Raw genomic sequence first — 12,417 nt, 5'->3', positions numbered from 1 at the left:
TTCAACGGTATCCAAACGGAACCTAATTATATTAGAAACAACAAGTGTAAAGAATATTAACACATAATGGAAATATGAATATTCTTCGGAGAAAAAAAAAAGAAAAAAAAAATTGATGGAATTGAGTGGCGAATAATTTTACGTCATCTTTGTGCGCATGACAAGACAGGACGTTGCAGCTCTGTTTCTGTTTGCTTGCTTGTCTATCAAAATCAGATGCTGACATGTGCCAGAATTCTAGAGGCATATAAATGAGATGCATGAACATAGGGGACCATGTAAAAAGTACCTTTTGGACATTTAACATGACAAAAAGTTCATGAGCAGAACTTGTTAACTTGTTGGAGTGTCAGGTTGTTAATGGCGGAAAATAAAGGTCAAGTTAACGTTGAGTATACGTGGAATCCATTATCCATCGTTCACAAATTATAATTTTCATAAGTTGTAAAAAAGAAAGAGTGATTTTTTTTATTATTTTTTTTGGTGTAAAGGAATTCATTCAAAAAACTAAGAGGAATACAAAGAGGCAGGGCAAGCCCTGTTCAGATACAAACCAAAAAAATCAAAATCTAAAAACTTCACTAACTCCACAGGCGGACAAGCAAGAAAAACAAAATTAGTGGCTTGACTTCCTCCCATACGAGCAAGAGCATCAGCACACCTGTTAGCTTCACGATAACAATGCCTAAAATAGACCTGAGAGATCCGGGACAAAAGGAGTCTGCAATCCTCCATCAGAGAAGAGACAAACACATTAGTGTAGTGCGGATTTGCAATTGCCTCTATTATAGCCTTAGCGTCTAACTCCACTTCCACAGCAGCAAAATTATAGTTGAGACACACAGTAAGCCCATCACGAAGAGCCCAAAGTTCCGCAATGAAACTGGTTGTCATACCTATCTTGCGAGCAAAACCGGCAATCCATTTACCTTCCTCATCACGAATAAGACCCCCTCCCCCAACTAGACCCGAATTACCAAGAGAGGAACCATCCGTATTTAATTTAACCCATCCACAAGCTTGTTTACTCCAACGGACAGGTTTGCAAATTCTAGTGATAGCATCCTTATACGGGCTAGCATAGAAGTGGAACTCTAAGGCTCTTCGAGAAATCTCCTTAGCTAAACAAGGGTTCGGCCTCTGCCCCTTAAACACTACCTGGTTTCTTTGATTCCAGATCAACCAAATAGTGAAGAGAAAATGAATATTCCAAGACACAGCATGTTGACCGACCTTACGTTGATTTGAACCATTCTCCTCCAGCCAATCCTGTAAGTTATTGCTAAAAAAGGAGTTGCCACCTCAGTTCACACCCAACTGATACCAAACCTGCTTAACCACTTCACAATCACGAAGGGCATGTAAAATGGATTCACTAGACACATGGCAAAGGGGGCATTGACTATCAGCCAGCATACCCCTTCGATTGAGGCACTCCTTCACCCTAATACTCTCATGACAGCAAAGCCACACAAAGGATTGAATTCTAGGAAGAGCCTAGGAAGAGCCCTGACCTTCCAAATCCATTTACCCCTGAAGAGATCCATGCTACCCTGTGATGTTGCTAATTTGTAAGCTGAACCAAGATTAAAGATACCATTCTCCGACTCCTTCCAAGTTAACTTATCCTCTTCACGGGAAGCTAGTGCAAACGGCATAGCTTAAAGCTCCTGCTTGATAGATTCAAGAAATTCAAAGGATGTGGTGAGCCAATTCCACCCTGCAGCAGACACTACATCTTTAACCCTCAAATTTGCTACCTCCATGGTCAACGGACCATATATTCTTTGTCTCAAAGTTCCAAGATTAGACTAATAATCAAACCAAAATTTGAGGTTACTGTCTTTACCACAAGTCCACCTCACTCCTTTTTGAAATATCTCAGCACCCTTCTTCATTGTTGTCCAAACCCTCGAACATGGAAGCTTATCTCTATTCATAGAGCTCAATCTTCGAGTGTTACAATATTTTCCTTTAAGAACTTTTGCCCATAGAGACTCACCTTTTGTATGAAACCGCCAATTGAGCTTTGAAAGGAGAGCCAAATTCCTACCCTTAGCTGATTGAATTCCCAACCCCCCCTTCATCCTTTGGCTTGGTGACCTTTTCCCAACCAACCCAATGCATTTTCTTTACCGATTCCGTTGAACCCCATAGGAAATTCCTATTCACTCTATCAATGCCTTCAATAATTTTATTAGGTAGAAGGGCACTTTGCATCACGTAGTTTGGAATGGTAGAAGAGACATGCCTCACAAGGACAGTTCGACCCACCATGGACAGAAGGTTTGCCTTCCAACCCGCCAATTTTTGCTTAACTCGCTCTAGCACAAAGTTAAAGTCTTGTGATGAGAACCCCTGTTGATTAATGGGTATGCCAAGGTATTTACCAAGATTAGGAGTGGATTGGAACCCCAAAATAGCACATAGATTCTCCCTACAATCCCTATCAACATTCGGAGAGAAATTGACCCTTGACTTCGCTCCACTAATAGATTGACTCGATTTGCTACAGAAAAGGTCTAACACCTCCCTTATGGCTGCACAGTTTTCTAGATTAGCTTTGGCAAACAACACTAAGTCGTCCACAAAGAAAAGATGCGAGAAAGCCAGCCCACTCCTATTTACTCTCACCGGCTTCCAATTTTTAGTACTACACTTCTCTTTGATGAGTTGGCCAAGGAAGTCCATACAAAGGATGAAAATCTATGGGGAAAGAGGATCCCCTTGTCTAAGGCCCCTTGAAGGCAGAATCTGCTCTAGAGCTCCCCCATTCACCACAATGGAGGTGGAAACCGTCAACACACAACTCATTATCAGCTTTATGATGTTATAAGGGAGGTTGACTCTGATCAACATTTCTCTAATAAAACCCCATTCAAGCTTATCATAAGCTTTTTCCAAGTCAATTTTAATCGCCATAAAGCCATTCCTTCCCTTCTTTCTACTGATCGTGTGTACAAGTTCCTGCACAATTATGGCACTATCCATTCCTCTTCTGCCAGGAACAAAAGCAGATTAACAAGGAGAAATGAGTTTACCAAGCCAAGGCCTCAGCCGAGCAACTAAAATCTTAGAGAAAATCTTATACACTGTATTGCACAAGCTGATAGGCTGGTAATTATTAAGAGTTTCCAGCCCAGGAATTTTTGGAATAAGGGTAATGTGAGTCCTATTTAACTCCTCAAGAATTTCCATAGCAGCAAATATTTTCCTGATTTCCTCCACCACTGATTTGCCTACAATAAGCCAAAATCTTTGAAAGAACCCAACATGAAGACCATCAGGCCCTAGGGCTTTAAAAGCCTTTAAAGACCATAGCCACGCCTTAATCTCATCCTCTGAAACCCCTCCCTCCATACTCTCGCGCTCCTCCTTGGAAAGTCGGGCTTGCCAAGTAGAACTAGTCGAGATATTAAGAGTAGAACAGCTCTAGGAAGTAGTGTATAACTTAGAAAACCCCGACAGAATAGTCTCCTTTACTTCCCTTTCAGAGTGTAGCCACTCTCCAGAACTGGACATAATAGCTGTAATGGAGTTTCTTTTCCTTCTGACCAGTGTAGAAATGTGGTAGAAAGAAGTATTTATATCTCCAAGTAGCATCCAATTAACTCTGGATTTAAGCGCCCATAATTCCTCCTCTTGGCTTAGAACACAATATAAATCTTCCTGAAGCTTCCTTTCCAACTCCACAAGAGAAACTGAAGGCCTATTAGCTAGAGCCTTCTGAATCCCTCCCAATCTAGCCATAATTCTTCTCTTTTTCTCAAAGATGTTTCCAAACTGCCTCTCATTCCAATCTGAAGCATCATTGGAGAACTTACTAATGGCTTCCTGGAGGCAATCAGTCCTTGCCCAAGCCTTTTGGACCACTTGGGGAAAGGAAGGATCCGATAGCTAGAAGCTTTGAAACTTGAAGAGCCTATTCTGCCTTGCCCAACTGGTGGGATTTGTTTCCAATAAAACCAGATTATGATCGGAGTGGCATCTGGTCAAATGAGTCACTCTGGCTTCAGGGTAGAGTGTGCATTAGTCAGTGTTAACGAAAAACCTATCAATTCTTTCTTGGATGAGAACATGAGCGTCCCTCCGATTAGTCCATGTGAAACGTGGACCCGAAAAGCCCAGATCAACCATATTACATTTATTTAGGCACTCTTTCAGTAAAAGAGATCTTCTGATACTCACATCTCTGCCTCCCAACGTATCGGCACTATTAAGAGGCTCATTAAAATCCCCTGCAATCACCCAGGGCATACTATGCAATTCCGCAGTGCGCATTAAATTATTCCAAAGAATTGTCCTCTCAGCAAGTCTAGGGCTAGCATAAATTGCAGAAAATAGTCAGGCAAGATTAGAAGCACGTACCTTAATAATGACGTGGATTTCTTGCTCAGTCTTTGCTAGATGGTTGACTTCCACCATATCAGCATTCCACATAAGCCATAATCCCCCAGTATAGCCAATCCAATCCATATGAATCGCTCGATCAAAGGGCAACCGATCTATAATGTTCTTAGCTCTCTCCCTTCCCAAACGAGTTTCCATAACCACAAAAATAGCTGGATCGTGAACACGCACCAGCTCCCTCACATGCTTCTGAAAATTGGGCTTCAGAGTGCCCCTACTGTTCCAGATTATTATCTTCATTATACAAAAAATAGGGATAAAAAAAACTTCAGCAGAAGGTTGGCACAACACCTCCTCCTTCAAACTCCATTCCATCTACCTCAACCCCTCTATCACCTGACCTTTCCTCGGCATTGGAGATCGCCGGACCATATGTATTCCCAACGCCACCTTGATGAGTAGACGGTGAAGGTTGATCTCCATCAAGACATGGACTCTCTGTTTGTTGCTTCTGACAGCTCCATTTCCAATAGCCTCATCTCCGCTAAAATCTCCACTTGGAACACTTTGCATGAAGTCGGCCTTGTCAGGATCGTAGCCCAACTCATTACTAGCTGAGGCCGTGAACAAGAATTTTGGCTCGCTTAGAGCGTTGATCCCATTGATGAGCTTAGCAGTGGAGATAGAAGATGTGAGCTTTGGGGAGTTTCTAGGGACTTCATTACCTTTATCTGAAGCAATAAAGACTCTGCTTCGTGTAAGATCTTTTTTGCTTTTGACCGATACACTCTGGGCTTGAGTTGTGGCAATTCCCACGTTGAAGGAGCCCACTTGGATAGCTTCCATGAGATCTGGCCCAATTGCGAAGCCCATGCGTTGCTCTCCATGGTCCGCAACAGGTAAGGCCTCATAGGATTGAACCCGATTTCTTGATTGTGCCTCATCAGACGTCCTTTTGTCTATTCTTATGTGGTTGCTTCTCGGCCCCACCTGTGGGTAAGTATTCCTACCACTTGCTTTGAGAACACCTATTCCACTACCTTCTGTCTTATATCTGGCACCTCTATTTCCTTGTCTTTTCCTTATGACCACCAACCATGGACCATAACTGTCCTTTTGCTCAGTCGAATGAACTGCATCCCCTTGCAAGGGGTCCACCATATCACACCCAATGTGTGAGCTGCTAACCTGGACATCTTCCCTCACCTCAGCGTCCATGTCCTCCTTGGGCGAACTTCGAAGAACGTAAGGGCAAGCGTCCTTCCGGTGGCCAATCCGGCCACATGAAAAACAAAGCCTATGGACTTCTTTGTAATTGACAGGCTGTTGGAGACCCCCAATAAGAATATTAGTCACCAAAGGTTTGTCAATATCCACCTAAACACAGAGCCTGGCAAACCGGCCCCTTACTTTTGCCGCGGTATGAGTATCGATCCTAAGGATCTTGCCAATGGTATTCCCTATCTGTTTTAAAACTTCCACTTCGTAATATTCAATGGGCAACTCATTTAATCTAATCCATACCGCGATGGAGGAGACGTTCGTCGTGGAAGGCTTGAAATTTGGCTCCCATGGTCTTATCGATAGGAAATGCTCCCCTATGAACCACGGTCCATTCCTGAGCACCTTATCGTGGTCTTCTTTACAGCTAAAGCGAGTAAGGAAGAACTCCTTCCCTAGATCAATAACATCCAACCTACCCGTAGGCTTCCAGAGAGCATTGAGCTTGGTTTGGATATAGTTGAACCCCACGGACCTCCTATACACTTTAACAATGAGAGATGATTCCCAGACCGCTTTAATACGATGTTTCACATCTTTGGAGAGTTTCACCGCTGCAAATCCTTCCCTTAACTCCTCCACCTCCTCATCGAAATCAATATCAACTTCCATATTTCCATCAAAAGCAAAAGCTTGGTTATAGGCCCCTGGTATTTCCCCCAGTAGTTTGTCCTTAAATGACGAGCTCTCTCCGGTGCAAGGAAGCTCGCTGCACCCTTGAGCGTGAGAGCAGCTCTCATGGCTTGCCGTGAAAATGGCATGACGTGCGTTTTTAACCTTCTTGTTACTGCGTTCTAGCTCCTCCTCCTCTTCTCTAGAGAGAGCACGGCTTTTTGTACGGAAAGAGTGATTTTAGTACCAAAGAAAAAATTCACAATTATTTAGATTGTGATAAGTTATTTGTTATTTTTACATAAATTTTTTTTTTCACCACTCAGAGTTTGTTAGATAAGAAGTTGTGGCAAAAATTATATAATTTTTTTGTTAGTATTAATTTTGTGTGAAAAAAAAAAAGTTATTTGTTTACATAATTCAACCATCAACTAGAAACCAAACTTTTTTTTTTTTTTTGGAGAAACAACTAGAAACCAAACTTTAATTAACGTTTCTGTAGAGAAAGAGAGAGAGGTCAGAATTATGTTAAGCCAAATGTGAATTCTTCTCACTTTTTATTTGATAGTTTTGAAAATATCACTTGTGGGGATAAATGAACCGAGTAGGAGTGTTGGGCCGTGGGCCATGCCCGAGAAAATACAGGAGCCCGATGATGGTCAAACGGTGAAATAAGTATGGGAATCAATGGGTCAAGGACAAGGACAAATAATGACGAATGGATGGTGTCTCCCAAGGAGCCAAACTTCCTCGAGAAAGTGTTGTGGAAGGTTGGACACCAGTTGCCTAGAGAATACCATGCAAGAGGTAACCATACTTTTGAGGATAAGTTTTAGGGAAAGGAACCAACAATAGCGTAAGAAATATCTGAGAAGAAGGCCGCTACCACCACATTAAATGCTCTGTACCTAATTAACTGACCGCATTTATGTGGAAACAATACCTAAACAGAGATATTTTAGCTTACAACTACTCACAAAGCTTTTTGGAGGGTTCTAATGGGACAAGCATCCAAGAGTTCACTTACAATATCAACAAGTGGAAGGTGGGAATGAAGGATGGAAGAATTATATAAGGAAAAGGCCTCCGTAAAAAAGGGGCATGTAATCTGAGAGAAGAAAAAGAAAAAAAAAAAAAAGAAAAAAAAGAAGAAGAAGAAGAAGAAAGAACACCTTATACTTAGACAACTTGAATAAACATAAGAGCACTTCATCCTCGGAATCGACCGAGGATAGTTTTCCTTAACATTGTATTTGTCTTCTTGGCTTGTGTCCGAAAAGTTAAGGTCCATACTTGATTTACTGAGCTACTCTCTTATATAATCCATTTTCTAACAAATATATTGTGTTAGGCTTGTTGGGCCATCATCCACTATTGGTGGGCTGAAGGTCAAAATCTAGACCTTCAACCCACCAGATGGGGTAACAAGAGGGGGTCTAGAGTTGGGATAATGATAATGTCCCGAGAGGGGATTACTATTGAGAAATACTTGAGGTTGGGCTTTTTAGCCACTAATAATGAGGCTGAATATGAGGCCTTGTTGACTAGCGTAGCTATGGTGAAGAAGCTAGGTGGAAAAATTGTTGAGGTCTTTTCAAATTCAAGGTTAGTTGTTAAGCAAGTTAAAGGTGAGTTGGAGGCTAGGGAACATAAGATGCAAGGATATCTTGGTAAAGCTCGGCAACTACAATATGGCTTTGAATCTTTATCTATACAGCGGGTCCCGAGAAGTAAGAATACTAATGTAGACTCTTTGGCAACTTTAGTAACCTCTTTTAAGCAAGGCCTTCCTTGAGTCATCATCGTCGAGGATTTATTGAGGCCTGTCGAGTTGGAAATGGTGAAGGTTGGAGTACACCAGATAAGGGTTGGTCCTAGTTGGATAGACCCCATAGTGTTATTCTTGAAAGAAAGGAAGTTACCTCTTAAAAGTGGAGAGGCAGAGAAAATACGAAGAAAAGCTCCTCGTTTCTGGCTGTCCGAGGAACAAAAGTTGTATAAACGCTCTTTTTCATGGCCATACTCACTTTGAGTCCAAGTCGAGGCGGTGGAGCCACTTTTGGAGGAGCTACATGAAGAGATCTGTGATAGTCATATAGGAGGTAGATCGTTGTCACATAGGACTCTTACTCAGGGTTACTGGTGGTCAAGTATGCAGAAAGAAGTACAAGATTATGTTAAAAAGTGTGATCAATGCTAGAAGTTTGCCCCAAACATTCATTAGCCTAGGGGCACGCTAAATCCCCTTTCTAGTCCGTGGCCATTTGCGCAATGCGTCTTGGATATTGTAGGGCTATTCTTTAGAGCAGTGGGAAATAGAAGGTGGCTTTTTATTGGAACATATTACTTCACAAAGTGGGTTAAGGCAAAACCATTGTCTAATAGCAGGGATGTTGATGCAAAGAGGTTTGTCTGGAAGAATATTGTTACTCGATTTGGGATTTTCCATACTCTTATCTCGGTCAATGGACTCCAGTTTGACAGCAAGGCCTACAGGAGGTATTTTGGTGAGCTTGGCATTAGGAATAGGTACTTAACCCCAGCCTATCCACAAGGGAATGGGCAGGTTGAAGCAGTTAATAAGGTTATAGTTAGTGGGCTCAAGAAGAGGTTTGATGAAGCTGAAGGTAGATGGGTTGAACAGCTTCCACATGTTCTTTAAACATATCAAACAACTCCTTACCATTCAACTGGGGAAACACTGTTTTCCATGATCTATGGTTCCGAGGCCGTGATCCTTTGGAGACATGATTTTCGACGTTAAGGACAAGCCTATTCGCTCCTAACAACAATGATCAATTACTATGGAAGAGTCTGGATTTAATTGATGAATGGAGAGAAGTGGTCATGGTCCAATTGACACATTATTAGCAAAAGCTTAAGTAAGGGTACGATATGGGGGTGAATCAGACCATTAGCACCGGGGGATTTGGTGTTGAAAAAGGTGGTAGGAACTGCAAAGAACCCATCTTAGGGAAAACTATGACCTAATTGGGAAGGGTCATATCGCATCACTTCGGTGGCCGAAATAAGAGCTTATTTTTTAGAAGATTTAGATGGAAATGTTATACCACGTCCGTGGAATGTAAATAACTTTCGAATGTACTATTATTAATGAAAGGCAATCTTGCCATCTTTTGTTTTGATTATTGTCCAAATTCCTTTTTATTTGTTTAAGTGTTAAACAAAATGTCGGTCATGTCTGGTTCCTCGGATCACATACCTTGGGTAAATTAATATTCTTTATTTGTTTAAGTGTTGAACATAACCTCGGTCATGCCTGGTTCCTTGGACCATAAGTAAATTAATGATTTTTATTTGTTTAAGTGTTAAACATAACCTCGGTCATGCTTGATTTCTTGGACCACATACCTTGGGTAAATTAATACTCTTTATTTGTTTAAGTGTTAAACAGAACCTCGATCATGTTTGGTTCCTTGGATCACATACCTTAGGTAAATTAATAATCTTTATTTCTTTTAGTATTAAACACAACCTCGGTCACAACTGGCTCCTCGGAGTATGTACTTTAGAAGGGTTAGCACTGGTTATTTGGTTAAGTGTTGCTTTGTTAGATACTTTTAGTGAATGCGTACGTATTGAGTTGAAGGTAGATTGTTAAAAGTATAATTTGTGATGTGCTTGGATAAATAAGTTACATGAATATAGTAGAAATACATGCTTAAAACGAGATGATATTTCTCAATAAAGCCTTTCATTGATGAGAAAGAAGAGATTACATTTACATCAAAAACAACAACAACAACAACAAAAATGAAGAGAAAAACAATACTAAAGGAAAGCAATAACGTCCTAACTGCTAGTAGGTGGTGGGGGGTTGGCCTTGGCCACTAGTGGAGGCTTGGAATGCTTAACTATTTTGTCCTTGGCTGCCTCTTTTTCCTTGGAAACCTCGTTTTCCTTGGCAGCTTCGCTTTCCTTGGAAGGCACCTGTGTAGGCTCTAAGGTGGCCTTGGTGACGCTAGCATCAACAGGCCGAGCAGCTTCAAGGGCTTTAGGAGTAGTGGTTGCTTGAGAGCCAAATTGGGCTACTATTCGCAGTGCTGAAAGGTAGAAGATATTCTCTATCTTCCTCAAGCCCAAAGAGGCATCCACTCTAGCCAGGTTCAATGCCTCGGTCCATACCTGAAGGCAGTAACCTTGGCAAACTCTTGTGACTTGGGCTCTTGAAGTATCTTCGGTCTCTTTTACCCCAATATCATAGCCGGATTGCTCAACTTGAGCAATAGCCTCCTCCTTCTTCTCTAGCTCTTTTTTCTGAGCTTCTATCTACTCCCTAGCAATTGCCAAATGCTCCTCGACCTTGCGTAGCTGCTGACTCTGGTCTCCAGCTTGTTTCTTAACACTAGCCAGAGCGGCCTTTGTGCTCTTTCTTTCCCTATTTGCTTCAGTTAGCTTTGTGCTGAGCTCTTTAATCCTCTTTTCAGCCACAACCAGGGTCTTAACAGCAGATATGCGACGGGCCTCCTCGTCCTTCAACTGGGCATGGGCTCGATCCACTCACTCCTCAGTGACATTTGTTGTTTGGATCGCCTTAAAAAAAAGAAAAAAAAAAAAAAGCAACAATGTGAAGAAGGAAAAATGAGTTAAATTCTCCAAGTAAAAAAAAAATAGTAATAATAATAACTAGTCGCTAACCCGTGCGATGCACAAGATAGTTAAACAAAAAAAAATTAATCACAAAAAAAGAAAAGGCTAAAGGAATAGATAATAGTTTGATTTGTTCATCAAGAAAAAACCTAAAAAAATAAAAAAGAAAGGGAAAACTATCTGCAAAGAATTGCAACTGTTTGTATGTTTACCTAGCTTGACTCAAAGCCAGAATCCAAATTTAATTTTGCAACAACAAAAACATACAACTTCATATTAATTATAAATCATCCTCACTACACGAATCTAATTTTCTCTCTACTATATTTTTGGAGATCATGCTCCTAAACATTCAATGTGTCAAGAATTTCAATAAACACTATTGCCACATCTATCTTTGTTCTAGACATTTAATTTACACATAAGCCAATAGCAACTGCAACTAGACAATCTTGACCCAAGCATTCTCCTTCTAAAATCTCATTTCTTTCCTTTAAACCTGCACGTCAAAAGTGATTTCTAGCAAATATTACATTTACACAAAATCTAAGCAACCTAACTCACCTTACATCTTATAATTAAGCTAATAAAATCTTATAATTTCATTTTACAACTATAGCGTCTTGCTTATTAAAAGGTCGTACTCAATGCACAAAACTTTTGCTCATTAAAATGCATATGAGTAGGTTTTGCCTTTCGTAGTTGTGTGCTCCTACTATGCAGAAAAAATAAAAATAAAAATAAAAACACCTTAGACTTTCTTGGATTTTGACATCTTATAACATTGCACATCATTAAACAAAATCAGCATGAGATAATGTTATTTCTATGAAGTGAAATAATAATAAAATAAAAACCTTATCTGGTAGTGGCAAATTTTTTAGATATGGGTTCTCATTTAAACTCTTATTTTCTTTTCTAAGAAACTCTTCCTAATCTATATATATCTAATTATGTTTTCCGGATAAGCAATAAGTAGTTCAAAACTTCATAGTTGTCATGCTTTTCATAAGAATAACCCACCAAATTGTTCAAAAAGTTTTTCAAAGGCACAAATCATAACATTTAGTAGCTCTATAAAATTCTTTTATGATTTCTCAGGTTTCTTTCTACACTGTTCAAACGACCAATCTATAGTAAAATAATTACTGCTTAAGCAACCAATAAAATAAATGTATCAATGCAAACTGCTTTCTCACCAAAGCATCTATAATGATGCCAACACAAAGTGTGCAGAAAATTACGAAAGCAGTAAATGATTAAAAACCAAAACACAAAACTCAAACAATATGATCCATACAGACTAAGAACTACAATAATTCTTTACATTGGAATGGTAAAGGTTGAGCATGAGAAAATAAATTCATAGCTATAAATAATTATAGATATAAACTCATTCAGAACTTTGTTTTAAAATAATTCAGTCATAGGAAATTACAAGGCTACAGATATAACAAAAATGGGATGATGAAGCTCATTTGACAATCCCAACTCGTTTTTACAAATCAAATAGAAGAAGCAAATAAGGAAGCAAACACTTACAAAAGGACCAAAAATCTTGTT

Source organism: Castanea sativa, chromosome 2, assembly GCF_040712315.1.
Source record: "Castanea sativa cultivar Marrone di Chiusa Pesio chromosome 2, ASM4071231v1".
Taxonomy (NCBI): Eukaryota; Viridiplantae; Streptophyta; class Magnoliopsida; order Fagales; family Fagaceae; genus Castanea; species Castanea sativa.
Note: the sequence above shows the minus strand (reverse complement) of the source record.